The sequence below is a fragment of the Mastigoproctus giganteus genome, chromosome 11 (genome assembly GCF_048544385.1).
Source record: "Mastigoproctus giganteus isolate SK-2022 chromosome 11, ASM4854438v1, whole genome shotgun sequence".
In the NCBI taxonomy this organism is placed as follows: Eukaryota; Metazoa; Arthropoda; class Arachnida; order Uropygi; family Thelyphonidae; genus Mastigoproctus; species Mastigoproctus giganteus.
Window position 1 is genome coordinate 13,016,745 of NC_143585.1, and position 27,050 is coordinate 13,043,794.

The 27,050-nt window shown below is 36.7% G+C and overlaps 1 long non-coding RNA gene across 1 annotated transcript; it reads left to right on the forward strand.

Annotated features, from left to right (window-relative positions):
* Positions 1 to 699: 699 nt before the first annotated feature.
* On the forward strand, positions 700 to 27,050 carry LOC150077725 (uncharacterized). The gene is made up of 3 exons (XR_016547615.1): positions 700 to 784; positions 7,379 to 7,584; positions 26,945 to 27,050. It is a non-coding gene; the product is annotated as an uncharacterized LOC150077725 (long non-coding RNA).

The window sequence follows — 27,050 nt, forward strand, 5'->3', positions numbered from 1 at the left end:
TGATTACTAATTTGAAATATCTTCTGTGCAGTCCTTTAGTATCGTGCTTCATAGGGAAAATGCAGCCCAGCTCTAGCGGTTATAGGAACATGTAATAGTTATCTGTTTAAAGGTTTACTTCCATACTCTGCTTGGCCATTCATGTAGACAAAATACATTATTCACTATGTGGTATGTATTTTGTTAATAGAGACCACTGGCAAACTGAAGACCACTGAAGTAGCTTCAAAACAGCCATGCTGGCAATGTCTCAGATTTTTAAATGTATGCTGGATTAGTGAATGGACATCTGTTCATGTGATGCTTTACAATTTAAAAAGATATTAGCAACTTAGGCAAAAACTGTGGATAAAGGCCTTTAAGTCAAACATAAGCCCAAGCCTTATTACCAAGTACTCAACCCCAGTTTTCAATGGGAGTGGAATGAGTCCCATGATCAGAAATTGAATGCACATTTTTTTTTTATATTTGTGTTTTATATATTCATGATTCATAAAATTATGTATTAATACATCGTTTTGTATAACAAATTTTTGTTTCACACAGAAATATGTTATACAAAACAAATACACAGTTGTAATATATGTTATACAAAACCAATACACAGTTGTAATATATGTTATACAAAACAAATACACAGTTGTAATATATGTTATACAGTTGTAATATATGTAATAATGTTTCTTATAGTCAGACATCTGGTCCAATACTAGGAGGTATGTTAACTGACCTTCTGACATTTCCATGGGCTTCTACTGTTTTAGCAGTCTACTGTGCTGTAATAGTAAGTTTGCAAAGCTTCTTTCTTTCTTTTTTTTTTTATCTACTATATATGTACATTTGAACCTTCCAAATCCAGCAGTCCTTTTTCTGCTGCTTTTAGAAAAATATCCAAAATATGCATAATCAGATTTTGTTCTTGGGTAAACGACTTGGGCAAGTGGGCACTTGGGCTTTCCTCCAACCAGTAAGTTACTCCTGATTGACTAGTGGAATTTGGAATTTGTTTTACATCAGCATTACCCCTGTTCAAATCCATTTTACAAGTGTATATTTACCATGTATTGTCCATTAAATATTCCACATAAAAGAAAAGCAAGTTGCTCAGAGGACCATAGTTGGTAAAAATGCAAATAAGTTATGCAAAAGAATGCGTTGTTAAAATTAGATTTGACATTGAAACTTTGCATTGGTTCATATGTGTATGATGTGAAGAAGTAAAATAGAATGAAGTTGCATAAATTTTTTGCAAACAACAGCACAAAGAAAAGAATTACAAAGCATATTGTATATTACTTTGTATTGTATATGTATGTTTGTATTGTATATTGTATATTACCAATTCACAAAGGAGGATCAAAGGCTGACACAAGTAATTATAGACCTGTGAGCTTAACTTCTGTTCCAGGAAAATTAATGGAGGCACTGGTTAAAGAAGCACTGCAGGATCATTTAGACAAGACTTCAGTTATAGCTCATACACAGCATGGTTTTGTTAAGGGGAAGTCTTGCCTGACCAACTTGATTGGATACTATGATGCAGTCACAAAAGAACTGGATGCAGGGAATAACTTTGATATTATATACTTGGATCTTAGAAAGGCTTTTGATACTGTTGCACATGGAAGACTGCTACACAAATTGGAGCAGTGTGACATTGGAGGCAAATTGCTGATATGGATAAAGGGGTGGTTGAGGGGGAGAAGACAGAGAGTGGTAATCAATGGACACTGCTCATCGTGGACTAATGTTATTAGTGGAGTCCCTCAGGGCTCAGTGTTGGGTCCATTATTGTTTTCTGTATTTATAAATGATATTGATGATGGTATATCAAGCTTAATGTTCAAGTTTGCAGATGATACAAAGGTTGGCAGGGTTGTCAAGGACACTACTGACACTATGCTGCTGCAACAGGATCTGGAAAGGTTGAGCAGATGGGCTGAGAGGTGGCAAATGAAGTTTAACATTGACAAATGTAAAGTACTACACATGGGAAAAAGCAACCCCAGAGCAACGTATCAACTCTGTGGTACTACACTGACAGTGGTAGAGAATGAAAGGGACTTGGGGGTGATTGTGCAGGCAGATATGAAGTTCTCTGAGCAGTGCAGACGGGCTGCAAGAGTAGCTCATGGAGTATTGTCAATGATATACAGGAATTTTTCCAGCAGGGATAAGGAGGTGATTATTCCATTGTATAAGGCAATGGTCAGGCCACACCTAGAGTACTGTATACAGGTCTGGAGGCCTCATTTCAAGAAGGATGTAGAGCTGCTGGAACGAGTACAGAGAAGGGCAACAAGATTAGTGAATGGAACAAAGGGGCGCTCTTACGAAGAAAGGCTTAAGTTTTGCAAATTACAGTGTCTGGAGACTAGGTACCAGCGAGGTGATCTGATAGAGGTGTATAAAGCCTTGAATGGTTTAAGCATGCTCAATGCTGATGGGATTCTTCCTCTAGCTCAGAAAAATCACCTGAGAGGGCATAAATTCAAATTGAGGAAAGACAGATGTAGGATAGACGTGCGGAAATTTGCCTTTAGCCAGCGGGTGGTTGGTTGGTGGAACAGACTGCCATCCCTTGTGGTGGAGGTTGATAGCCTAAATAAGTTTAAGGCTCAGCTGGACAGGTATTTTGAACGAACAGAGGGGTGAAGTGGAAGTGGGTTTTTTTTTTTTTTTTTTGGCTGATGCGGCATAAGCTTGCTTTCTTGCATCAAATGCCTCTACTAATGCTAATGCTAATGCTAATACTTCTTCCTTGATGATTTTAAAATATATACAGATTTTATATAGAGACGAACTTCTATACAATGAAATTGATCATTCGCTTGAAAAAATGTGTTAATCAGAAATTTCATTATAAAGAAATATGATCTATTCAACAATGAAAAATACTATAATTCAACATTCAGAAATACAGTAAAAGGTGGGAAATAAATCAGAAATAAGTGGGAATGAATAAATTTTCTAACATTTCAAAACAATTAATTTATTAATACATACATATTGAAAAAGGACTACTTACATGATGCTCACAATAAATTAGTACACTTTTAAGAATTATTTTGTAAAATATTTGGTTATTTTTGGTTGTACACCAGATTTTACTGTACATCCTTCATAAAATTGTTCACATTTGTTTAAACACAAATATATGTTCTAGCACATTTTCTTTACACTAAAGGCCTCAATGCAGTTTCAAATTCTGCCAACATTTCATGTTTGGAAAGTTTAATATTGCCTTCATTTTGATCCAACTCATTGTTGATACTGTCACTAGTTCTTTGAATACTCTCCAAAATATTGGAGTCACTCGGATATTCAGCTACTATGACATCATTATCAACTCTTAAAAATTTGTTAAGAACAATTGTTCCACTGATCACACCTCTTGCTTGAAGTTCTTTCTAAGATTGCTCAATATCTTTTAGTAGTTCATCCCTCTCATAACTGTTAATTGGAATTTTAGCAAAACTTGCTTTTGCAAAACAATTCTTAATCATTAAAGCGACCTCCATAACCAAGTGGTCAGGTGCTGGAGTGCAGTAGCATACTTTGTGAGTAGCATTTGTAAAGGAACATGATGCAAGAAAGCAAGCTTATATAGCATCGCCCAAAAAAAAAAAAAAAAGCCCTTTTCATTTCACCCATCCACTCACTCCAAGTGTTTGTCTAGTTCTGCCTTGAATCTAGAATAGAATAGAATAGAATAGAATAGAATAGAATCTTTAATTGCAGCAATGATAGACATACAATTAGTCCCGTCACGGCATGGTGGTGCCAGGGGTTAACAAAACATATTTACAAAAGAGATACACATGAGAAAAAAAATCTACTTAAGGTATCAACTTCTACAATGACAGATGGAAGTTTGTTCCAGCAATCAACCACCCACAGGCTAAAGTCAAACTTCTGCACATCTATCCTACAACTGTTTTTCCTCAATTTGAATTTATGCTCTCTCAGTCGATTATTCCGAGCAAGAGGAAGAATCCCATCAGAATTGAGCACGCTCAAACCATTCAAGGCTTTATACACTTCAATCAGATCACCTCGCAAGTGCCTAGTCTCCAGACACTGTAATTTGCAAAACTTAAGCCTTTCTTCATGAGAGCAACCCTTTGTTCCATTCACTAATCTTATTGCCCTCTGTACTCGTTCCAGCAGCTCTACATCCTTCTTAAAATGAGGCCTCCAGACCTGTATACAGTACTCAAGGTGTGGCCTGACCATTGCATTATAAAAGGGGATAATCATCTCCTTATCCCTTCTAGAAAAATTCCTGTGTATCATTGACAAGACACCATGAGCTACTCTTGTATACCATCTGCACTGCTCAGAAAACTTCATATCTGCCTGCACAATTACCCCCAGGGGATCCGGAAAATTGATTGCCAGCAATTTACCGCCACATCAGTTTATCGCATAAACAATTTACCCCCATGTCAGTTTATCGCGTTTTACCATCTAGAAGCAATGAGATGTGTTTGGTCAAATTATAAAAAATTATTTTTATTTAAGTTTCTGCCTTAAGCTATGATTAGTATATTTTTGGAATTCTATGAACTGTGAGGGAATAGTACGGAAATAAAAAAAACATATGTATGGAAATATGTAATTTAATAGGTAGATTACGTATTTTAATAGTTACATGTATCCACAAAAATAGTCAAAAAATCCATTATTTGAACAATATAACAATTGGTTAATTTTAAACTAAACTAATTATAACATTAGGTATGTCATAGTACACTGCAAAAATTCAAAATGAATGTTTATGCAATCTTCAGAATCAGTCATGTTGGGATAATTAATTACTAAGAAACTGTAATATTTACAACACAGTATGTAAATTATTAATAAGAAATATTATGCGCTATACCTATTAGACAATCAACAATATCACCCTGTTCATCATATGCACTAACAAGCCTTTTAATTCATTCATCACAATCGCGATACTTCTTTTTTTTGTTGCCCGGATCACTTCCACTTAAATATTGTTCAATGCGCATTTTGTTAATACTTTGTTCTTTTTTAATGCAATCAATAAATTTCCAAATGTTGGCATGATAAGCAGCGACTTGTTCCTCAAGTTAAAAACATGCTACTTAAGTTAAAGGAATTAAGTAGGTACCTACCTAATTCCAATTTTGGAAAATAACAGGCAATTAAATTAAAGCACCTGGAATGGTATGTATTTCAAGGAAATGTATACCTAGCATATAACTTTCATTTTTAATTGCACTTAATTCTTAAATAACACCTATAGAAAAGCCTTATTTTCAATTTAAAATGACCAAAAATTATATGTATTGCCTGGCAATAAAATATGCTAGCCAATATCACCTACTACCACTCATCCTGGAGGGAAAGATCGAAGGCAAGAAACGCCCAGGCAGACCGAAAATGGCATGGCTAGATAACATCAACACCTGGCTTCACATGACAACAGCACAAATTCTACACGCAGCGCTAGACAGAGAACAATATCAAAACGAAGTCGCAAACGCCATTCGGCAGCATTAAAGAAGAAGAAGAAGAAGCCATCATTTGTAGGCTATAAATTTTTTATGCGATAAACTGATGTGGCGGTAAACTGCTAGCGATTAATTGCTGGCGGTGAATTGCGGGCGATAAACTTTCCTAGACTTAGTCTAGGAAAGTTTATCACCAAAAGTTTAAGAAAATTTAAGTTTATAAACAATTATAAATATGGCATAATTGTAGATTATGCTGTGCACATTTTGAGAGCATACCCGGAATGTGAGGCATTCATACTTGTTTCCTTGAGCATTCATTGCTATTGAGGGGGGATGGATTAGTTGGGGGTTGTTGATGGGGTGGTTTCTTTTCTCTTAGAAAAGGGTCTGATATATATGCCTTGGGGCTAGAAGGCAGGGTCTACAACCTTTTTGATAAACAGTGGGTGATTTATAAGGAAGGAAGCTTAGCCTTTTTGCTGAGGTTTTAAGCCATTTAACTTTAACTGAGAGATTATGTTCCTCAATAAATGTTCTCCTTATAGATTCAGGAAGCATTCTGGGTCCAAGTCAGAGGAGAAAATCTTGAGTCTGGTGGAAACTACAGAGCTGTTATATTTCTCGACCAGTGTCATATTAGGTTTGGACGCCATTACTTGCCAGAAGATTGAATCTGGCAAGACAACAACAAAAACCTGAATGACAACAATGGAGATGGACAGATGAAATTCAAGAGTTCATGGGTAGTAAATGGATGGCCATTGCACAAAACAGAATGAACTGGAAAGTTGCTGGAGAGCCCTTGCCAGGTGATGACTTGCCAGAATATGGAGTCTGGTTAGCAATAAGGGCATGATGGGAAATGTGTATATATAGTAATGGAGGTATTCAAGTGTGAGCAGAAATATTAAAAATTAGAAATACTTATCACATTACGAAAAAGAAGACAACCCCGTATTGCACCCTTGATCATTGCCTTCATGATTTTCCATACCACGCAAATCAGACTGACCAGTCAGTAATTATCCACTTTACCCTAAGCTAGAACAAAACCTGGAAGACAATGATGGAGATGGACAGATGAAATTGACGAGTTCGTGGGTAGTAAATGGGTGGCCATTGCACAAAACAGAAGGAACTGTAAAGTTGCTGGAGAGGCCTTCATCCTACAGTGGATTAAAAATGGCTGATGATGATAACAATGATCCTCAGAACTATATTTATGTATTGCCAATATATGCAATTCTCCAATCCAAAGAAATCTTTCCTGTATCCATTAATTCTTTAATTTTTCGTCTTCTCCATTACATTGTTTCTATTTGCAAAAATCTTGAATCCATCCTTATTGCACTAGAGGTGGCAGCCATTCTATTAGCACTATGCAGAAATGCTCAATGTTTTGCGTTAAAAAGGCAAGAAATAGTTTAAATTGGTACACTTGAAAATATCTTTTTTTATTCTGATACTGTATTGGATAACAAGAAGTATCTAGTAACAGCAGTTTGTTATGCAAAAAAATTATTTCTTAACTAGTTAACTTCTGATGCATGACATCATGGAACAAAAGTAATTGAAGCTGAAATTAAAATTCTGTAGGAAAATTATACACAGGCAGGTGCACAGCACATTTTGTACTAGTTTTTAACAGTTATAGTTTTCTTATAAAATAATAATGACTCATCATTATTATTTTATAAGAAATTAAATAACAATGATAATAATAATAAAAAATTCCCACTGACATAATTCTATGAATTTTAATATTTAAATTTGGAGAATGAGGGCATCATTGTACCTGCTAGCGTATTAAAATGACAGATAATACACTGATGTATTATCTGTACCAATAAATACCTGATATAGTCTGCTTTTTTGTTTTTTTATTACCTTAGGGTATATTAGCTACTGTAGCATGGATCAATCCTTTCAGATGTTTTGGAGAAATGTCAGTTGATTTTATTGAAGATTATGATCATCCAGTGATCAGCATTCCAAATATAAACGAAATTTCAAATATGATTACTATCTTCATGCCCACCAAACGTAGAATAACTGAAAGTGTACCAAGGTGTCATTATCCACTAACATGAGGATCACTGTAAGTAGTTAAAATGTTAAAACGAGTAGTTAATATGTTATCACTTGCATGTAGATGATTTTTTAATAACTAAGAATTAATAACTGTAATAACTAAGAGCTAGATGATATTATAATAACTGAGAGCAAAGTGGAGGAGAAATTGTTGAAGATAAACATAAGAAAGGCACCTGGGGTAGACAGAATCTATCCAGTTATATTAAAGGAGGCAGTAAGGGAAGTAGGCAAACTCTTAGCCATAATTATGAGAGCTTCCTTGGACTCGGGGGGAGGTACCCATGGACTGGAGATGTGCAAATGTGACCACAAAGGAGGATCAAAGGGAGACACAAGTAATTACAGACCTGTTAGTTTAACTTCTGTTCCAGGGAAATTAGAGGGACTGATTAAAGAAGCACTGCAGGATCATCTAGACAAGGCTTCAGGTATCGCTGGGACACAGCATGGGTTTGTTAAGGGGAAGTCTTGTCTGACCAATTTGATTGGATACTATTAGCATTAGTAGAGGCATACGATGCAAGAAAGCAAGCTTATGCAGCATCAGCCAAAAAAAAAAAAAAAAACCGCCTATGATGTGGTCATAAAGGAACTGGATGCAAAGAATAATTTCAATATCATATATTTGGATCTTAGAAAAGCTTTTTATACTGTTGTACATGAAAGACTGTTGCACACATTGGAGCAGTGTGGATTTGGAGGCAAATTGCTGCTATGGATAAAGGGATGGTTGAGTGGGAGAAGACAGAGTGGTAATCAAGACACTGCTCTTTGTGGACTAATGTTATTAGTGGAGTTCCTCAGGATCCATTTTTGTTTTCTGTATTTATCAATAATATTGTTGATGGTATATCAGGCTTAATGTCCAAGTTTACAGAATATATAAAGATTGGCAGGGTTGTTAATGACAGTCTGCTGCTGCAACAGGATCTAGAAAAGTTCAGCAGATGGGCTGAGAGGTGGCAACAGAAGTTTAACATTGACAAATGTAAAATACTGCATATGGGAAGCAGTAACCCCAGAGTAGCATATCAACTGTGTGGTACTACATTGATAGTGGTAGAGAATGAAAAGGACCTGGGGTAATTGTGCAGGCAGATATGAAGTTTTCTGAGCAGTGTAGACAGTCTGCAAGAGTAGCTCCTGGTGTCTTGTCAGTGATATACAGGAATTTTTTTGCAGGGATAAGGAGGTGATTATCCCCTTCTATAAGGCAATCGTCAGGCCACACCACGAGTACTGTATACAGGTCTGGAGGCCTTATTTTAAGAAAGATGTAGAGCTGCTGGAACGAGTACAGAGAAGGGCAACAAGATTAGTGAATGGAACAAAGGGTTGCTCTTAAGAAGAAAAAGTTAAGTTTTTCAAATTACAGTGTCCGGAGACTAGGCACCTGCGAGGTGATCTGATTGAGGTGTATAAAGGGTAGGATGGTTTGAGCATGCTCATTGCTAATGGGATTCTTCCTCTTTCTCAGAATAATTGCTTGAGAGAGCATAAATTCAAATTGAGGAAAGACAGTTGTAGGATAGAGATGTGTGGAAGATTGCCTTTAGCCAGCGGGTGGTTGATTGCTGGAAGAAACTTCCATCTGTTGTTGTAGAAGTTGATAGCTTAAGTAGATTCATGGCAGAACTAGACAAACACTTGGAGTTAGTAGATGGGTGAAATGAGAAGAGTTTTTTTTTTTTTTTCTGGCTGATGCTATATAAGCTTGCTTTCTTGCATCATGTGTCTTTACTAATGCTAATGTATTCATTTATGCATGTTTGTATAGTATGCCTGTTTCATAAATTATCAGAAAATATTCTCTTAGCCAAAGGTTATTAAATTTGGAACAACTTTCGACCTAATTAATAGAACTAGAGAGCTTATGTAAATCTTTGGAAGGGTTGGGCAGATACTTTGATGAAATCAGATTACTTTTTTTTTTTATTTAGGGGGCTGATGCTAAATAAACTTGGTTTCCTTGCATCAATTTGCCACCTTAATACTGATATTAATACACAATTATAATTATTAAGACATTTCTAAAGAGATTCATCTTTACCAATGTATTTCATGTGCAGGGTATGCCAGATGGTTTTTTATCCTGCACCTTTTTTTTTTTTTTTTAATCAAAGTATATGATGTATTGAATTTTGTTGCAGATGGCTGGTTACCAATTCAGACAGGATCAAAGAAAACAATGGGTATTAGTGTGCTCCTGGATTCATAAAAGACCAGACACAATCCAGTGAAAAATTTGCAAACATAATTTGACAATAAATTCTTCTGTACATTATAGTTCTCTTTCCTGCTGCCTTGGGCACACTTGGTTTCTGCCAGCAAAAGCATTAGGCTTGGGCATATGCTTACTTGAGCACGCTGAATTCTGATGGGATCCTTCCACTTGTTCAGATTACAAACCTAAGGGGACATAAATTCAAATTAAGAAAAGACAGCTGTAGAATATATGTGCGGAAATTTGCCTTTAGCCAGCCGGTGGTTAATTGCTGGAACAAACTTCCATCTGTCGTTGTGGAAGTTGATAGGTTAAATAAATTTAAGGAGGAACTGGACAGGCATTTGGAGGGAATAGTGTGATTTTTTTTTTTTTTTGGCTGATGCTGCTCATACACTTGCTTTCTTGTATCATATGCCACTACTACTTCTCCTACTACTTACTTGATCCAGTCACTGCACTGCACTGAACAGAGTTCCCAAGGCACCGAGACACAACAATACAAGACACAACAATAAGAAAAGCATTTATCATGAAATTATCAATAATTGCATTGAAATATAACCCTGTTCCTTACTTGTGCAAACATATTTCTGCAAATGATTCAACAAAAAGAGAACCCCAAAAAGGGTACTATTATGATGGAAGGTAAGGTATTTTTGGATAACCTTCGGAATAACAGAAACATATTAGACTACTCTTGGATATCACCCAGAATATTGAAATTATGACTAAAAATTCTCTTATACAGTAACAGTCATTGGCATTTACGTACCAGTAGAAGGCAACATTGATGAAACCGCAGAATTTTATGACAAATTACAAGAGATCATAGACCAAACTAAAAAAAACGAATACCTCATACTAGCAGGATATTTTAATGCAAGGGTTGGTGCTCAATCATTAGACAAATGTATAGGATCAGAAGGCGAACCCGTGGTTAACAATAATGGAAGATGCTTGATAGACGTTTTTTTGCATTTTTAATAAACTTAAAATTACAAATACTTTTTTCAGACACAAGAATATCCATAAATTCAAATGGGAAGCAAGAAACACAAAGTGTATTATCACTATCAGTGATTATATTATCATTAATGAAAATTTAAATGACAAAATTAGAGACACTAGAATATTCAGAGGCAGTGAAATTGACAGTGATCACTACCTAGTAGCAAGCATTTTCAAAATAAAAAGAAATTATCTTAATAAAAAGAAAAAAATACCAACAAAAATTACTAAGAAATTAAAAATACATTTGTTGGAAGATGAAAGCACTAAATTCCTGTATGAAAGTCGATTGAAAGATAAACTCAAATCAGATTTAAATGATAATGTTGAGGAAATCTGGACAAACATGAAAAAATCAATTCTGGGAGCTGCTGAAGAAAGTTTTGGATACTAGCAGGATAAATGATCAGATAAAAACCAACTCCATCTCTCAATCAGAATGGAAGCAACTCTATTCCAAACCATGGTATAACCCTGGCACTAGGGAATTGGAAGATGAATCTATGGTAACCGAAGATAAAGAAAATATAACAATGGAAGAACTAGAGTTAATAATAAAAAAATCAAAAAACCGAAATAGCCCAGGCATAGACAATTTAAATGTAGAACTATTTAAATATGGTGGCACCTTACTAAAAAACACACTACTAAAATTATTTAACATCATATGGCATAAGCAACAGATACCCAAAGATTGGGAAACAGGAATAGTAATCAATATACACAAAAAAGGCTCCAGAAATAACCCTAACAACTACAGAGGGATATCACTGCTATCAACTGCTTCAAAGCTATACTCTAATATACTAAAGAATAAACTTAATAAATACGGTGAACAATTCTTAGAAGAACAATGTGGGTTCAGAAAAGGGAGAAGCACAATAGATGCCATTTTCTCATTACAACAAATTTTGTAGAAAAGAGAATTCAGTCTACCAACATTTCTATTGTTTATTGATTATGAAAAGACATTATGGACAGGGCAGTGTCGAGTCAGTTTGGTGTGACATAAGCATAGGTAAATCAAAATTGAGAGTAGAAGTGTGCTATAGGCCTAATGACTCTGATGAGTATAATAAGATACTGTACAGGGAAATAGAATGGGCCAGTAAATCAGAGAGTCTTATAATGGGGGATTTTAATTTCCCAGATATTGACTGGAATTTGTGGGTTGGTCACTCACACACTAGCAGGGCTTTTGTGGATTTATTGGATGATTGTTTTCTACACCAGCATGTTCGGGAGGCAACTAGAGGGAGTAATACTCTTGATCTGATTATCAGTAGTGATTCTTCATGCATTAGGAATCTGCAGATAAAGGAACCACTGGGTGGCAGTGATCACAGTGTGCTGAAGTGGGATTTACTCAAGGAGGTAACTACCATCAGAGGCAAAGGAAAGGGTTTTTGCTTTCGTAAAGGTGACTATGATGGTCTGAGACAGTATTTAAATTCTATACAGTGGGACCAACTGATGATGTTACCAACAGCAAATTCAAAATGGGAAGCATTCAAGGAACTAATCTTGGAAGCTACCAGGCTTTACATACCAACCAAGAAATATTGTTCAAGGTTCAGGCCTAAATGGTTGTCAGATGAACTAATGAGACATATGGCAGAGAAGAAAAATGCATGGGATACATACAAATTAATGGGTGACATGGAAGCCTATGATAGATATAAGTTGGTCTGTAACCAAGTCACAAAGGAGATTAGGCAGGCAAAGGCAGATTATGAGAAATCCTTGGCAAAGGACGCAAAGAAAAACAGAAAAGAGTTCTTTACCTATTTAAACTCAAGAAGGAAAGGGATGAATCAGATTGGTCCACTGGATGTTGATGGTTCAACAGTTGAGGATCCTGCTCAGGTGGCTAACAATCTAAACGAGTATTTTGCATCTACATTCACACATGAGGAGTTATTCAGGAAGGGGAATGTCGTAGGTGAAGTAAACATTGGCAGTGAGCTAGATTATTTTCTAATAACTGAGAGGAAAGTGGAGGAGAAATTGCTGAGGATAAACATAAAAAAGGCACCAGGGGTGGATGGGATCTATCCGGTTATATTAAAGGAGGCAGCAAAGGAAGTAAGCAAACCCCTAGCCATAATTATGAGAGCTTCTTTGGACTCAGGGGAGGTACCCATGGACTGGAGATGTGCAAATGTAACCCCAATTCACAAAGGAGGATCAAAGGCTGACACAAGTAATTATAGACCTGTTAGTTTAACTTCGGTTCCAGGAAAATTAATGGAGGCACTGGTTAAAGAAGCACTGCAGGATCATCTGGACAAGAATTCAGTTATAGCTCAGACACAGCATGGTTTTGTTAAGATCAGGTCTTGCCTGACCAATTTGATTGGATACTATGATGTAGTCACAAAAGAACTGGATGCAGGGAATAACTTTGATATTATATATTTGGATCTTAGAAAGGCATTTGATACTGTTGCGCATGGAAGACTGCTGCACAAATTGGAGAAGTGTGGCATTGGAGGCAAATTGCTGCTATGGATAAAGGGATGGTTGAGTGGCAGAAGACAGAGAGTGGTAATCAATGGACACTGCTCAACGTGGACTAATGTTATTAGTGGAGTTCCTCAGGGTTCAGTGTTGGGTCCATTGTTGTTTTCTGTATTTATAAATGATATTGATGATGGTGTATCAGGCTTAATGTCCAAGTTTGCAGACGATACCAAGGTTGGCAGGGTTGTTAAGGACACTACTGATACTATGCTGCTGCAACAGGATCTGGAAAGGTTGAGCAGATGGGCTGAGAGGTGGCAAATGAAGTTTAACATTGACAAATGTAAAGTACTACATATGGGAAACAGTAACCCCAGATCAATGTATCAACTCTGTGGTACTACGCTGACAGTGGTAGAGAATGAAAAGGACCTGGGGGTAATTGTGCAGGCAGATATGAAGTTCTCTGAGCAGTGCAGACGAGCTGCAAGAGTAGCTCATGGAGTATTGTCAATGATATACAGGAATTTTTCTAGCAGGGATAAGGATGTGATTATTCCCTTGTATAAGGCATTGGTCAGGCCACACCTTGAGTACTGTATACAGGTCTGGAGGCCTCATTTCAAGAAGGATGTAGAGCTGCTCGAACGAGTACAGAGAAGGGCAACAAGATTAGTGAATGGAACAAAGGGTTGCTCTTACGAAGAAAGGCTTAAGTTTTGCAAATTACAGAGCCTGGAGACTAGGCATCGGCGAGGTGATCTGATAGAGGTGTATAAGGATTTGAATGGCTTGAGCATGCTCAATGCCGATGGGATTCTTCCTCTTGCTCAGAATAATCACCTGAGAGGGCATAAATTCAAATTGAGGAAGGACGGATGTCGGATAGATGTGCGGAAATTTGCCTTTAGCCAGCGGGCAGTTGGTTTGTGGAATAGACTCCCATCGCTTGTTGTTGAAGTTGATAGCCTAAATAAATTTAAGGCTCAGCAGGACAGGTATTTCGAACGAACGGAGGGGTGAAATGGGAGTAGTGGTTGGTTTTTTTTTTTTTTTTTTGGCTGATGCTGAATAAGCTTGCTTTCTTGCATCATATGCCTCTACTAATGCTAAAAAAAAAGCATATGACAATGTAAGCCGGGAAAAACTTTGGTTTCAGATTCTATGTGAAGAAAATATCCCAACCCAACCCCAGAAAGTGATGCAAAGCATATATAAAAACTCAGAAGTCTGCATAAAATATTTTAATGGTCAACTCTCAGACCCAATTAACACCAATAAAGGAGTCAAACAAGGTTGTGGACTATCACCAAATTTATTTAATATCTACATCAATAAAATTATTAAAGAATGAAAACAAACAATTAACAATGGAATACAATTGAACAGGAATAAAATCCAAACTATAATATATGCTGATGCTCAAGTTATAATTGCAAAATCCGAAGATGAACTACAGATAGCAGCAAATGAACTGAATAAAATAGGTAAAAAGTACGAGATGAAAATCTCCACCTCAAAAACAAAATCAGTGGGATTATGTGGAAAAAACATACAAAGAGTCAAAATTGTTATCGATGACAAAATAATAGAACAAATATCTGACTTCACCTATTTAGGAAATTTAATATCAAATGAAGGGAAAGACATCCATACTAAACTACAATAATATAATAAAATGAATGGAACGATTAAACGCCACTTCGGAAAAAAATGACAACTGAAACAAAATTACGACTGACAACATCACTTCAAAATCAGCCCTTTTCTAAAGATGCACACAAACTAGAAGCACTACAAATGAGATTTTTAAGACCATTATTAGGCTTTACAAGACTAGACCACTAAAGAAGACTAGACCACCAAGTCAGATATCCACGAGAAATTAAAAGTAGATAACATAGTAAATGACATAAAACGGTATCAGAAAAAATGGATCAGCCACCTAAAAAGAATGAACCCAGACCGGATCCCAAAATTAGCCTTTAACTACAAACCTATAGGCAAACCTATATACAAAACCTATATACAAACCTTTAACTACAAACCTATAGGCAAGAGAGATGTGGGTCGACAAGACAATGATGGCGAGATCAAGACTACTCCAAGAGCTACAACAGAACAGGTCTTAAAAGACCTAAGCCAGACCAAGTTCATGATGATGATGATAACAGAAACATTGTTGCTTTTTCTGTATAAAGCTCAGTATCAAAGGCCATCAGAATTTAGTATTCTTGAAAGAAAAGGTGAGAAGATAGAACAAGATTGATCTTTGAAAGTTTTCAAGCCAATGCTTAAAAACTTTCAGTTGAATGCCAGTAATTTCAAAATTTACAAAATATTTGCATTTTATGGAAGTGTCCTTAACAGTGCAGTGAATTATCAATCCAGTTATTTTTTAATGGATATGCCAGTTACCAGATCACATGCAATAGAAATGTTTGCATTTGAAGCAAACGTAATCCTATTATGAAGAGTTCACACGTAATCTGACACACATTATGACGTATGTGGCAATATTTTATATAATATTCTCTTTAGCTTATGTTTTTCACAACAGACCACCAGTAAATTAGAACTCATATTTGACCATGTTGAGGAACTTATTTGCTGGAAATAAAAATTTTTATTGGCTCGATTTGGCTCATAGCATGTCTGTTGATTATGTTATCTGTGTGTTTGAATATCTGCTTGATGTTTTTGCATACCATTAGCATTAGTAGTGGTAAAATGACGCAAGGAAGCAGGCTCATATAGCCTCACCTAAAAAAAAAAAAAAATTTCTATTCATAAAAAATAATAAAAATTTTAAAAAATAATATAAAAAACAAGTTTTTCAAAAATATACCTTAATTCCGATAAATTCTGTTAAAATATAAGGTGTGGCCTTTACCCCCAGCAATATAAATGCCTCATTTTAAAAAACAGTAAAGGCCACACCTTATATTTTAACGGAATTTATCGGAATTAAGGTATATTTTTGAAAAACTTGTTTTTTATATTATTTTTTTTAATTTTTATTTTTTATGAATAGAACTTTTTTAATATTATTTTTTACTTGTTTTTATATTATTTTTTATTTTCTTATTTTTTTTTTTACAATTTTATTATTTTTATTAATAGAAATTTTCATACATTTTTTATAAATAAAGTAAGATTATGTCAAAAGAGATTGTTTACAAAATTACACCCTCATGTAAGTGGGGGAAAAGGTCCAAAATCAGGGTCAGATATAAATCAAGGTAGCCAATATGTGACATGCAATGGCTGCATGGTGCACCGCTTGATAGATTTAGCTCAACTTTTGAAAGAATGCATTGCCACGCAAATTAGGAATATGTACAAAATTTCAGCCTTCTATCTCTATTAGAAGTGACTGAAATAGCGATTGGCAGATTTGATGACAGAGCCCAGGGCTGGGTAGGCAAGGAAAGCGTCGCTTACAGGTGGCAGTTCAGGAGGATGCCAAATTTTATTTTGATATATACAAGTCAGACCTCTGTTTAATGAACTTCTTTATAGTGAAATTTTCTATTTGCTAATATTTTTCGAATTCCCTTTGGTAATTACATTTAAAATAGTTTCCGTAGAATGAAGAAAATTTCCATATAACATACAGATTACGAGAGACTTAACTGGGAACGCATTGTTCGAACCTCTGGTCTTCAGTATTACTGATTAATAGTTAAAGCAGGAAGTGGCACCCAGCACTGAACCCCCCCAGCAAGGGACACTCCTATTAATATTAGTCGATGAAGAGATCAGTGGCTAGTAATAACCATGCTCCATCCCCTACTGCCACATCTTTAGTGCAGTCTTTCATGTGAAATAATATCAAAAGCTTTACTGAAATCTAAGTGTATGATGTCAGAATTTTTTTTTGTATCCAATTGCCTTTTAATTTGTCTGACCAATCAGATTACTTCATAATCGTATTGGCCAGACAAGTTTATCCTGCATTGCCTCTTTAACTGAAAACTGCATTATTTTCCCTGTCACAGAAAAATCAAGCTTGCAGCTATGTAACTGCTCACTTAGCCCATTGATCATCCATTGTTTCTCCAGTGTAATTAGGAGGAATAGATATACAAAAGAGGATTCCTCCTAATTACAAAGGAGGAATCCTTTGTAATTAGGAGGAACATTGTACATCTCCGGTCTGTGTGGATGCCCATCCCCAAATTCCAGGAGGGCGATATTCTTATAATCTTATAATTATGGCTAAAGGTTTACTTCCAGCTTAAATTTAGATGAAAATATTTTAGTTTTTCAGCAAATTACACAGGAATGTCCCACATCAGTACACTGTTCACCTGAGGAAACCACAGGTGCCAGTGGTTTCTTTACCAGAATATTTTGAATACATGAGGAGTTACTGCTGATAATCAAATCAACAATATTGCTTTCTCTTGTCTCTCTAACATGCTGTTGTAGAAAACAGTCATCCATTACCCAGAAAATGTTTCTCTACTATGCTAGTGACTAACACCCACAGGTTCCAGTCAGTATCTAGAAAGTTAAAATCTCCCATGATAAGATAGATATTCTGATTTACTGGTCCCTCTGTTTGGCTGTATTGTTGTTGTTTATTATACTCATCACAGTCGTTTGGCCTCTTGTTTTTGTTTTTTCCCCAGTGCTTGTCACATCAGATTGACTCAGCCTTACAATGGCAGAGCATGGCAGTTGGGTGCTTTGTCTTGTAATCTGTATGCCTCTTAACCAAGAGCATAACCCCCACCATCACGTCTGTCCTTGCAGGATTTTGTGCACATAAGCACATATAGGATAGTAGACCTAGGCCGGTTTCATCGTGCCTGGGGACAGGCACCTGGTGGCAGCTGCCCAGGTGTTAGCTGCTCCCTGGTGGCAAAGTGGCCTAGAGTTTCTATGCCATTACAGAGAATAAAGGTGGAAATGGGCTATTGCCTTGAAGCCACCACGATACACGTACACACACACACACATGTACATATACTTACCATATTCACTGCTTACAGAATTAAAGTTTTTTTGGAATAAAGGCTGCAAATGGTTTAAAATCATGTACTTTGCAATACCATCCATTATTTTAACATCATAAGAGATATGCACAGTGTAGCAATTGGAAAACGAGACTACTAGGAAAAAAATAATGATCCCATGTATGAGTGAACTAACCTTGGTTTATTCAAAGTAACTTCCTCCAACATCCACACATTGCATGCAATGATCACAAAGTGACTGGAATGACTGGTGGAAGGATGTGACTAGTATACTGTTTGATGTTCTTGTCACAGTTTTTTGTGGTGTTGATGTCATGAAAATAACAGCCGTTTGGTGGCGCCTTGAACTTTGGGAACAAAAAGAAGTTGTACAGGGCTAAGGTCTGGTGAATACGGTAGGTGCGATAGTACATAGATTTTTTTACCAGCCAAAGACTCCCGAACAATGAAAACCTTGTGGCTTGGCACATTTTTAATCCAGTTTCCATCTTCTCCATACTGAGGCTGCATACAGCAATTTCTCCATAACAAACATTTCATGATAGTAGGCAATAGTATTACTTTGGCCTTTGTGCACAATTCCCTTGCTATCATAGAAAGAGAATGATTTTGATTTCTGACCTTTCTTGACAAACTTTTTTGCATTTGTAGAGTTTGCTGACTTTCACTCCGCACTATATCACTTCATTGCAGGGTCATACTGAAAACACCACATCTCATTACCTGTAATTTTGAATTCAGGAAGTAGGGTTTGCTTTCAGCAGCTTCAATGCAATTTGTTCCACAAACTAATGTGGAACAAACCATGTACATACCTTAATTTTCTTAAAATCCTGGGTTATTATTTGTTGAATGTTTTCCTTATTAATGTACAGATCTACTGAAATCATTGCATCAGTCATTGTCGAATGATTTTCTGCACTTTTCAATCAACCCTGGCATTCAATCAATTTTTGCTGGACCCAGAGATTTGTTGTCTTTTAGTGATTCTCTTTTATGGGCTAAACATTTATACCACTCAAACACATGTGCACAAGGCAGAGAATTCTCTCCATACACCTGATTCTCATTTGAAATGTTTCCATAGGACTTTTTTCCAGTTGAACACAAAATTTCATATTTGTGCTTTTTTCCAGTGTCCATCCAAACCACAATGTAGTTTTTACATCTATAAATAGTTTTGATGTAGCTCTTATGGTTCCCGAGTAATAGTGATGTAAAGTTGAGAGAGCTGAAAAATTCGAGCATTTTCAAGTTTGATTTTGCAGTATCTTGAAAACTATAAATGCTAGACAAAAACAGTAAGCAACAAAATTGTTGCCTTTTGAGAGCTCCACAAGGATATATAACTAGATCTCAAATCGGGTTTTTAATTTTTGAGAGTTGACCAACTCGTTAAAGTTACTACTTCATCCAGTTTACTTTGCATTTGTTGAGCAGTGCGGGTGTGTTTCATTTAGTTAATTTAGTTGGATCGGTTGAGTTTCAGAATGGTATTGTTGAATACACAGAGTTTGAAACTTCATAGTGAAGACATTGCAACCGATCCAGTTCTCATGGAATCGAATACCTTGGCATTAAATGAAACATGGCTTGAAAATGTTGATGTTCAAGGATACAAACATATCACACAATTCAAGACCTTCTGTGCAATCTGGTGGTGTTGCAATATACAATAAAGTCGAATCAACAATATGTATGCCACATATTCTCATTACCATAGATGCAGACTTGCTACGGCAAATGACTGGTACATATAATTGTGGCGACATTTGTGCAGTTGAAGTTGAAATAAATGGACAGAAGACTTTGCTTGTAATATTCTACATCTCACCTAATTCAACATTGGAGCAGATTAAAGTTTTCTTGATATCCAACACTCTTTGATATATAAATCTAGCGATTTATATGCCAAAGTTTGGATACATACCTAAAGTTGTAAGGAAATTGAACTTTCAAAAGATCCAAATAATTTTAGTGGGTGATTTGAACATTGACATTAAAAAACCTGAAAATGCTCCATTTCTTAACTTCATGGAATCAACATTCAATCTTAAACTCGCATCACATCCTACAAAATCTACTACGCATGGTTGATCATGTATCGACTTGGTCTTCAATCGCAATGTTAATAGTTTGAATTGTTTCAACTATGTATCCTACTTTAATTACCACAAACCTTTATTGTTTCATTGTAAATGAAAATACCGAATAAAATAAAACTGATTTTATTAAGCTATGTGAAATGAAAAAATTGTATTTTTTCATTTCACATGACGTTATTCATGGATCCACCTTCGGCTTCATGGAGCCAATGTCAATTTTTATTTTTTATTTTATATTTATGCTAGTAAATTTATATATATATTTTTTTTTATGCTAGCCCAGATCAAATGCCATTACATGACATTGGTCTCAGCTAGCATTTTACTCTGTAGTTACTATTTAGTAGTTTCCTGCCTTAAAGTATATCATATGTTATTTATTTTCTTTATACAGGGTGTCTCAAAAATACACGGCATAACTTCAGGAATGAGTTCCTCCTATCTAGACAATAAAAATATTTTATATCAACATAGTTCCAGAAATGCTTGGTTTCCAAGTTTTGAAGGTCTGTCTATGACACTTATCTGTTCACATCACCTTATAGTAATTGTTCAAAATGTCCACCTTCTGCCGTCGACATCTCATGGACTTGCGAAGACAATGCCAAATTCCTGGCATATTTCGCATTGTCTCACAACCTGCCACAATTCGATTGTGGAGAGTTTCCACATCAGCTACCAGAGTCGAATACACCAATGATTTTAAATAGCCCCACAAGAAGAAATCTAGGCGCCTGTGTAGCCAGGTGGGCAAAAGCAGCAGTGCGTAGCACACGCTTCTTGATTAGACTGGGGTTCGAGCCCGTGACCACAAATACGGAGAATGCGGAAAGGTCAGGGAATGACCACCGCATATCCCAGAGCAATATGGCCTTAGTTGCTAATGCTCCTAAAAACCAAATAACAACAACAACAACAAGAAATCTAGTGGGTTTAAATCTGTGAGCGTGGAGGCCAGGCAGTTGGTCCACCTCTACCTATCCACCGACCAGGAAACCTTTGATTCAGGTAATTGCAGGATAGGTGGCTGAAATATGCGGGAGCGCCATTGTGCATGAAGTGTGCTTGTTGACGAATGATCAGTGGCGTGTCGTCCAAGAAATCAGGATGTTGTTTTCCAGAAAGTTTCTGTACGCTTGCCCTGTGAGTTTGTTTGGAAGTACATGGGGCCCAAATAACTTATCACCAAAAACACCCGCCCAGATGTTGAGGTTGAATCGCTGTTGATGTGATGGAAGAATTGCACGTGGGTTTTCCTCAGCCTGATTGTGAAAGTTTTGGATTCTGTCTCGTGTGAACTGTGCTTCATTTGTGAATATCATTAAGCCAGGAAAGTGAGTTGTACCACACTGCTGCAAGAAACACTGGCAGAACATTACTCGTGCAGGGTAATCTGCTGGTAACAAGGCCTGTACCCGTTGCAGATGGTGTTCTTGCAACACTCTTCAAATAGTCGAATGTTGAACAGCCAGTTGTATTGCTATGCTACATGTGCTGATTCCAGGAGTGGCATGCAAAACATCCAAAATCTCCTCCTCTACTTCAGAAGTCATAGATCTTGGTCGTCCTCTGTCGGCAGCATGAGGTGTAAAGTTCCCATGTTCACAAAGGCAGCAATGGATACCTTCAAACATTTTCCTGTCTGGACATCTTATTTCTGGGAACCTTTTGTGGTACAAACAACGAGCCTCCAGAGCATTGCCATCCGCCAAACCATACATAAAGTGCATATCTGCTTGCTCCTGATTTGAGTACATGGTCGGAATGGAAAACCACCAGATTCTGTCAGTATCTTGTGATAATGGAAATCACCTGCGGGAGATAAGACATTCCGGTTAATAACTCGGGAACTAAGCATTTCCGGAACTATGTTGATATGAAATATTTTTATTGTCTTCATATGAAGAACTCATTCCTGAAGTTATGCCGTGTATTTTTGAGACACCCTGTATATACAAGTTTTATTTCTACTTATATTGCTTTATGTATGTTATATTATATTGTTACAGTATATTATATATGTGAATATAACATAAGTATAAATATAACATGTATTTTTATAAATATAACATAAGACATTAAGAAACCTGCATAATGGAAATAGTGCAGCAAATTATAGAACAATAAAATTTGGAATTATATAAGAAGGCCAAAATTATGAAGCCTAAATGGATTAAATGGATCCCACAGGAACTAGTAGTTGTTGGTGACTCTATTGTGGGGGATCATGCTTTGTAAAAAGGATAGGTGGAACAGGACCAGGGTATGTCTGCCAGGGGGAAAGATTGATGATGTTGTAGAGCGGATATCATCTTTTAAGGGCACAAAAGGTGATGTAGTTGTACACGTTGGCACTAATGATATTAAGAGTAGGAGACCGGCAGAATTACTTAAAAAGCACAGGTCACTGTTGAAAAAAAGCCGTAAATTAGGGTTGAATTTGAAAGTGTCTGCAATTCTGCCCAGACACGATAGGAGGGAGTATATGATGAGAGCCTTGTCGATCAATTCGACCTGGAAAGATTGTGCAAGGCTCAAGAGGTAGAATTTTTTTCGGCCTAGTCTGTACTTGTTAACAGGAGAGACTGCTTCTACAGGGATGGGATACACTTAAATAGAAAGGGTGCAAGAATATTTGCTGATGCTATCGAAGCAGTGTTAGGTGGGTCGGAAAACTGCTAGCTTGGGGGGGGGGGATACAAGGGCTAATAGACTAACAGTCACCACTGGCAGAGGTGAAAGTGATTCTTGTACTGCTTCTGTTGGAATGAGCAGAAGCCTGGAAAACAAGAAGCAGAGACTGCTGGGAATCATTGCGGTACAAGTAAACACATGGGTTGTGTTAGGGTAGCTAAGAATAGGAACAGGTGCATGTATACTTGTGTGTACACCAATGCTAGGAGTTTGGTAAATAAATTTGATGAATTTGAGGTATTGCTCAAAGCATCAAAGGCATTGGGATATCAGAGACGTGGAGTCACACAGATCAGAACTGGAATTTGGGGAGTACAATGTCTACAGAAAGGATAGGAAGGGAGGAGGGGTTATGCTATTACTTAAGAAACACATAAAATCCAAGGAAGTGAAGCCAGTCGACATCGCTGGACAGTGCAGTGTCGATGATCTATCCAGTTATATTAAGGAGGCAGCAAAGGAAGTAAGCAAACCCTTAGCCATAAGTTGAGTGTGACATAAGCATTGGGAGATCAAAATTGAGACTAGGAGTGTGTTATAGGCCTAATGACTCTGATGAGTATAATAAGAAAATGTACAGGGAAATAGAGTGGGCCAGTACATCAGAGAGTCTTATAATGGGGGATTTTAATTTCCCAGATATTGAGTGGAATTTGTGGGTTGGTCATCACTCACACACTAGCAATGCTTTTGTGTATTTATTGTATGATTGTTTTCTATATCAGCATGTTTGAGAGGAAACTAGAGGGAGTAATATACTTGATTTGATTATCAGTAGTGATTCTTCATGCATTAAGAATCTGCAGAAAAAAGAACCACTAGGTGGCAGTGATCACAGTGTGCTGAAGTGGGATTTACTCAAAGAGGTAACTACCATCAGGGGTAAAGGGAAGGGTTATTGCTTTCGTAAAGGCGACTACGATGGTCTGAGACAGTATTAAAATTCTATACAGTGGGACCAACTGATGATGTTACCAACAGCAAATTCAAAATGGGAAGAATTCAAAGAACTTATCTTGGAAGCTACTAGGCTTTACATACCAACTAAGAAATATTGTTCAAGGTTTAGGCCTAAATGGATGTCAGATGAACTAATGAGACACATGGCAGAGGAAAAAAATGCATGGGATACATATAAATTAACACGCGACACAGAAGCCTATGATAGACATAAGCTGGTCTGTAACCAAGTCACAAAGGAGGTTAGGCAGGCGAAGGCAGATTATGAGAAACCTTTGGCAAAGGATGCAAAGAAAAACAGCAAAGAGTTCTTTACTTATGTAAACTCTAGAAGGAAGGGAATGAATCAAATTGGTCCACTTGATATCGATGGGTCAACTGTTGATGATCCTGCTCAGGGAGCTAACAAACTAAATGAATATTTCACATCGACATTTACACATGAGGAATTATTCAGCGAGGGGAATGCCAGAGGTGTATTCAACTCTGGCAGTAAGCTAGAGAATCTTGTAATAACTGAGAGCAAAGTGAAGGAGAAATTGTTGAAGATAAACACAAGACAGGCACCTGGGGTGGATGGGATCTATCCAGTTATGTTAAAGGAGGCAGCAAAGGAACTAAGCAAACCCTTAGCCATAATTATGAGAGCTTCCTTGGACTCAGGGGAGGTACCCATAGACTGGAGACATGCAAATGTGAACCCAATTCACAAAGGAGGATCCAAGGCTGACACAAGTAATTATAGACTTGTGAGTTTAACTTCTGTTCCAGGAAAATTAATGGAGGCACTGGTTAAAGAAGCACTGCAGGATCATCTGGACAAGACTTCAGTTATAGCTCGGACACAGCATGGTTTTGTTAAGGGGAAGTCTTGCCTGACCAATTTGATTGGATACTATGATGCAGTCACAAAACAGCTGGATGCAGGGAATAACTTTGATAATATATACTTGGATCTTAGAAAGGCTTTAGATACTGTTGCACATGGAAGACTGCTGCACAAATTGGAGCAGTGTGGCATTGGAGGCAAATTGCTGCTATGGATAAAGGGGTAGTTTAGGGAGAGAAGACAGAGAGTGGTAATCAATGGACACTGCTCATCGTGGACTAATGTTATTAGTGGAGTCCCTCAGGGTTCAGTGTTGGGTCCATTATTGTTTTCTGTATTTATAAATGATATTGATGATGGTATGTCAAGCTTAATGTCCAAGTTTGCAGACGATACAAAGGTTAGCAGAGTTGTTACGGACACTACTGACACTATGCTGCTGCAACAGGATCTGGAAAGGTTGAGCAGATGGGCTGAGAGGTGAAAAATGAAGTTTAACCTTGACAAATGTAAAGTACTACATATGGGAAACAGCAACCCCAGAGCAATGTATCAACTCTGTGGTACTACACTGATAGTGGTAGAGAATGAAAAGGACCTGGGGGTAATTGTGCAGGCAGATAAGAAGTTCTCTGAGCAGTGCAGATGGGCTGTAAGAGTTGCTCATGGTGTCTTGTCAATGATATACAGGAATTTTTCTAGTAGGGATAAGGTGATTATTCCCTTGTATAAGGCAATGGTCAGGCCACATCTTGAGTACTGTATACAGGTCTGGAGGCCTCATTTCAAGAAGGATGTAGAGCTGGTGGAACGAGTACAGATAAGGGCAACAAGATTAGTGAATGGAACAAAGGGATGCTCTTACGAAGAAAGGCTTAAGTTTTTAAGTAAATTAGTGTCTGGAGACTAGGCACTGGCGAGGTGATCTGATAGAGGTGTTAAAAGTCTTGAATGGTTTGAGCATGCTCAATGCTGATGGGATTCTTTCTCTTGCTCAGATTCAAATTGAGGAAAGACAGATGTGCGGAAATTTGCCTTTGGTTGGTGGAACAGACTTCCATTCCTTGTTGTGGAGTTTGATAGCCTTAATAAATTTAAGGCTTAGCTGGACAGGTATTTTGAACGAACGGAGGGGTGAAATGGAAGTTTTTTTTTTTTTTGGCTGATGCTGCATAAGCTTGCTTTCTTGCATCATATGCCTCTACTAATGCTAATGCTAAATTTCAAAGCCTATGACTACTGATAGTTATAATACTAAAAACATTAATAATCGTATGATAGACCGGACTACACAAAACTGAGCAGGAATCCAAAGAAGTGGGAAACAGTGCAGCAAAGATTATAATAAAAATATGAACAAAAATGGCGTTGGGGTGGGAAGTAGTATTAGCAATTAGTGGTATTAAACTACATGGGAAAAACCATGGATATTAAATTTTTTTTAAATATAAATATAAAATAAAGCCCATAAAGAAGCCACAGATAAAAATTATAAAATTTAGCCAGCTACTGAAAATACTAGCTGAAGTCAAATCATCGAATCATTTACAATAATCCATAGAATCGCATGTCAATAAATCATAATAAAATAAATTTTTAATATTCAAAATTTGTAATATCCATGGTTTTGTCTACAAATTCCATTTTTCTTCCACCCTTCTTTTCTTATATTTCTGCTATAATCTTTCATAAAATTGGAAATGCAAAGAAGTGGTATACAGTGCAGCTGGAATATGAGAAATGTCCTTCATTTCAATTCTATAATTTTGGCAGCTTTATGCCTCTTATATAATTCTAAATTTTATTCTTCTGTGAGTCATTGTACTTTCCATTGCCATGCCTTGTCTTATGTTATGCTTAATTCGGCAATATCTGTCTGTACTTTGTACATGTCAGCTATCAATTTTAATTTTACTTCTCTACAGATTCCTGAATATTAAAATTTTATTTGTAAGATGAGTATGATTTGATTTGATTTTGGTTTTTATGGTGCAAGGGCGACTAAGGCCATGATGTGCCAATTCCAGTAAGATAAGTGTGTATGTGGGTATATATAGTATATATATGTTTTTTCTTTTCTCTTTTACTTGCAGTAATATGACAAAGTTACACAAGCAGAAACAAAGTGTAGTTTGTTCATTATTCAGTATACCTTTTTGAAAAAAAGCAATACTAGATACCAGTAAAGGTGACTGTTTG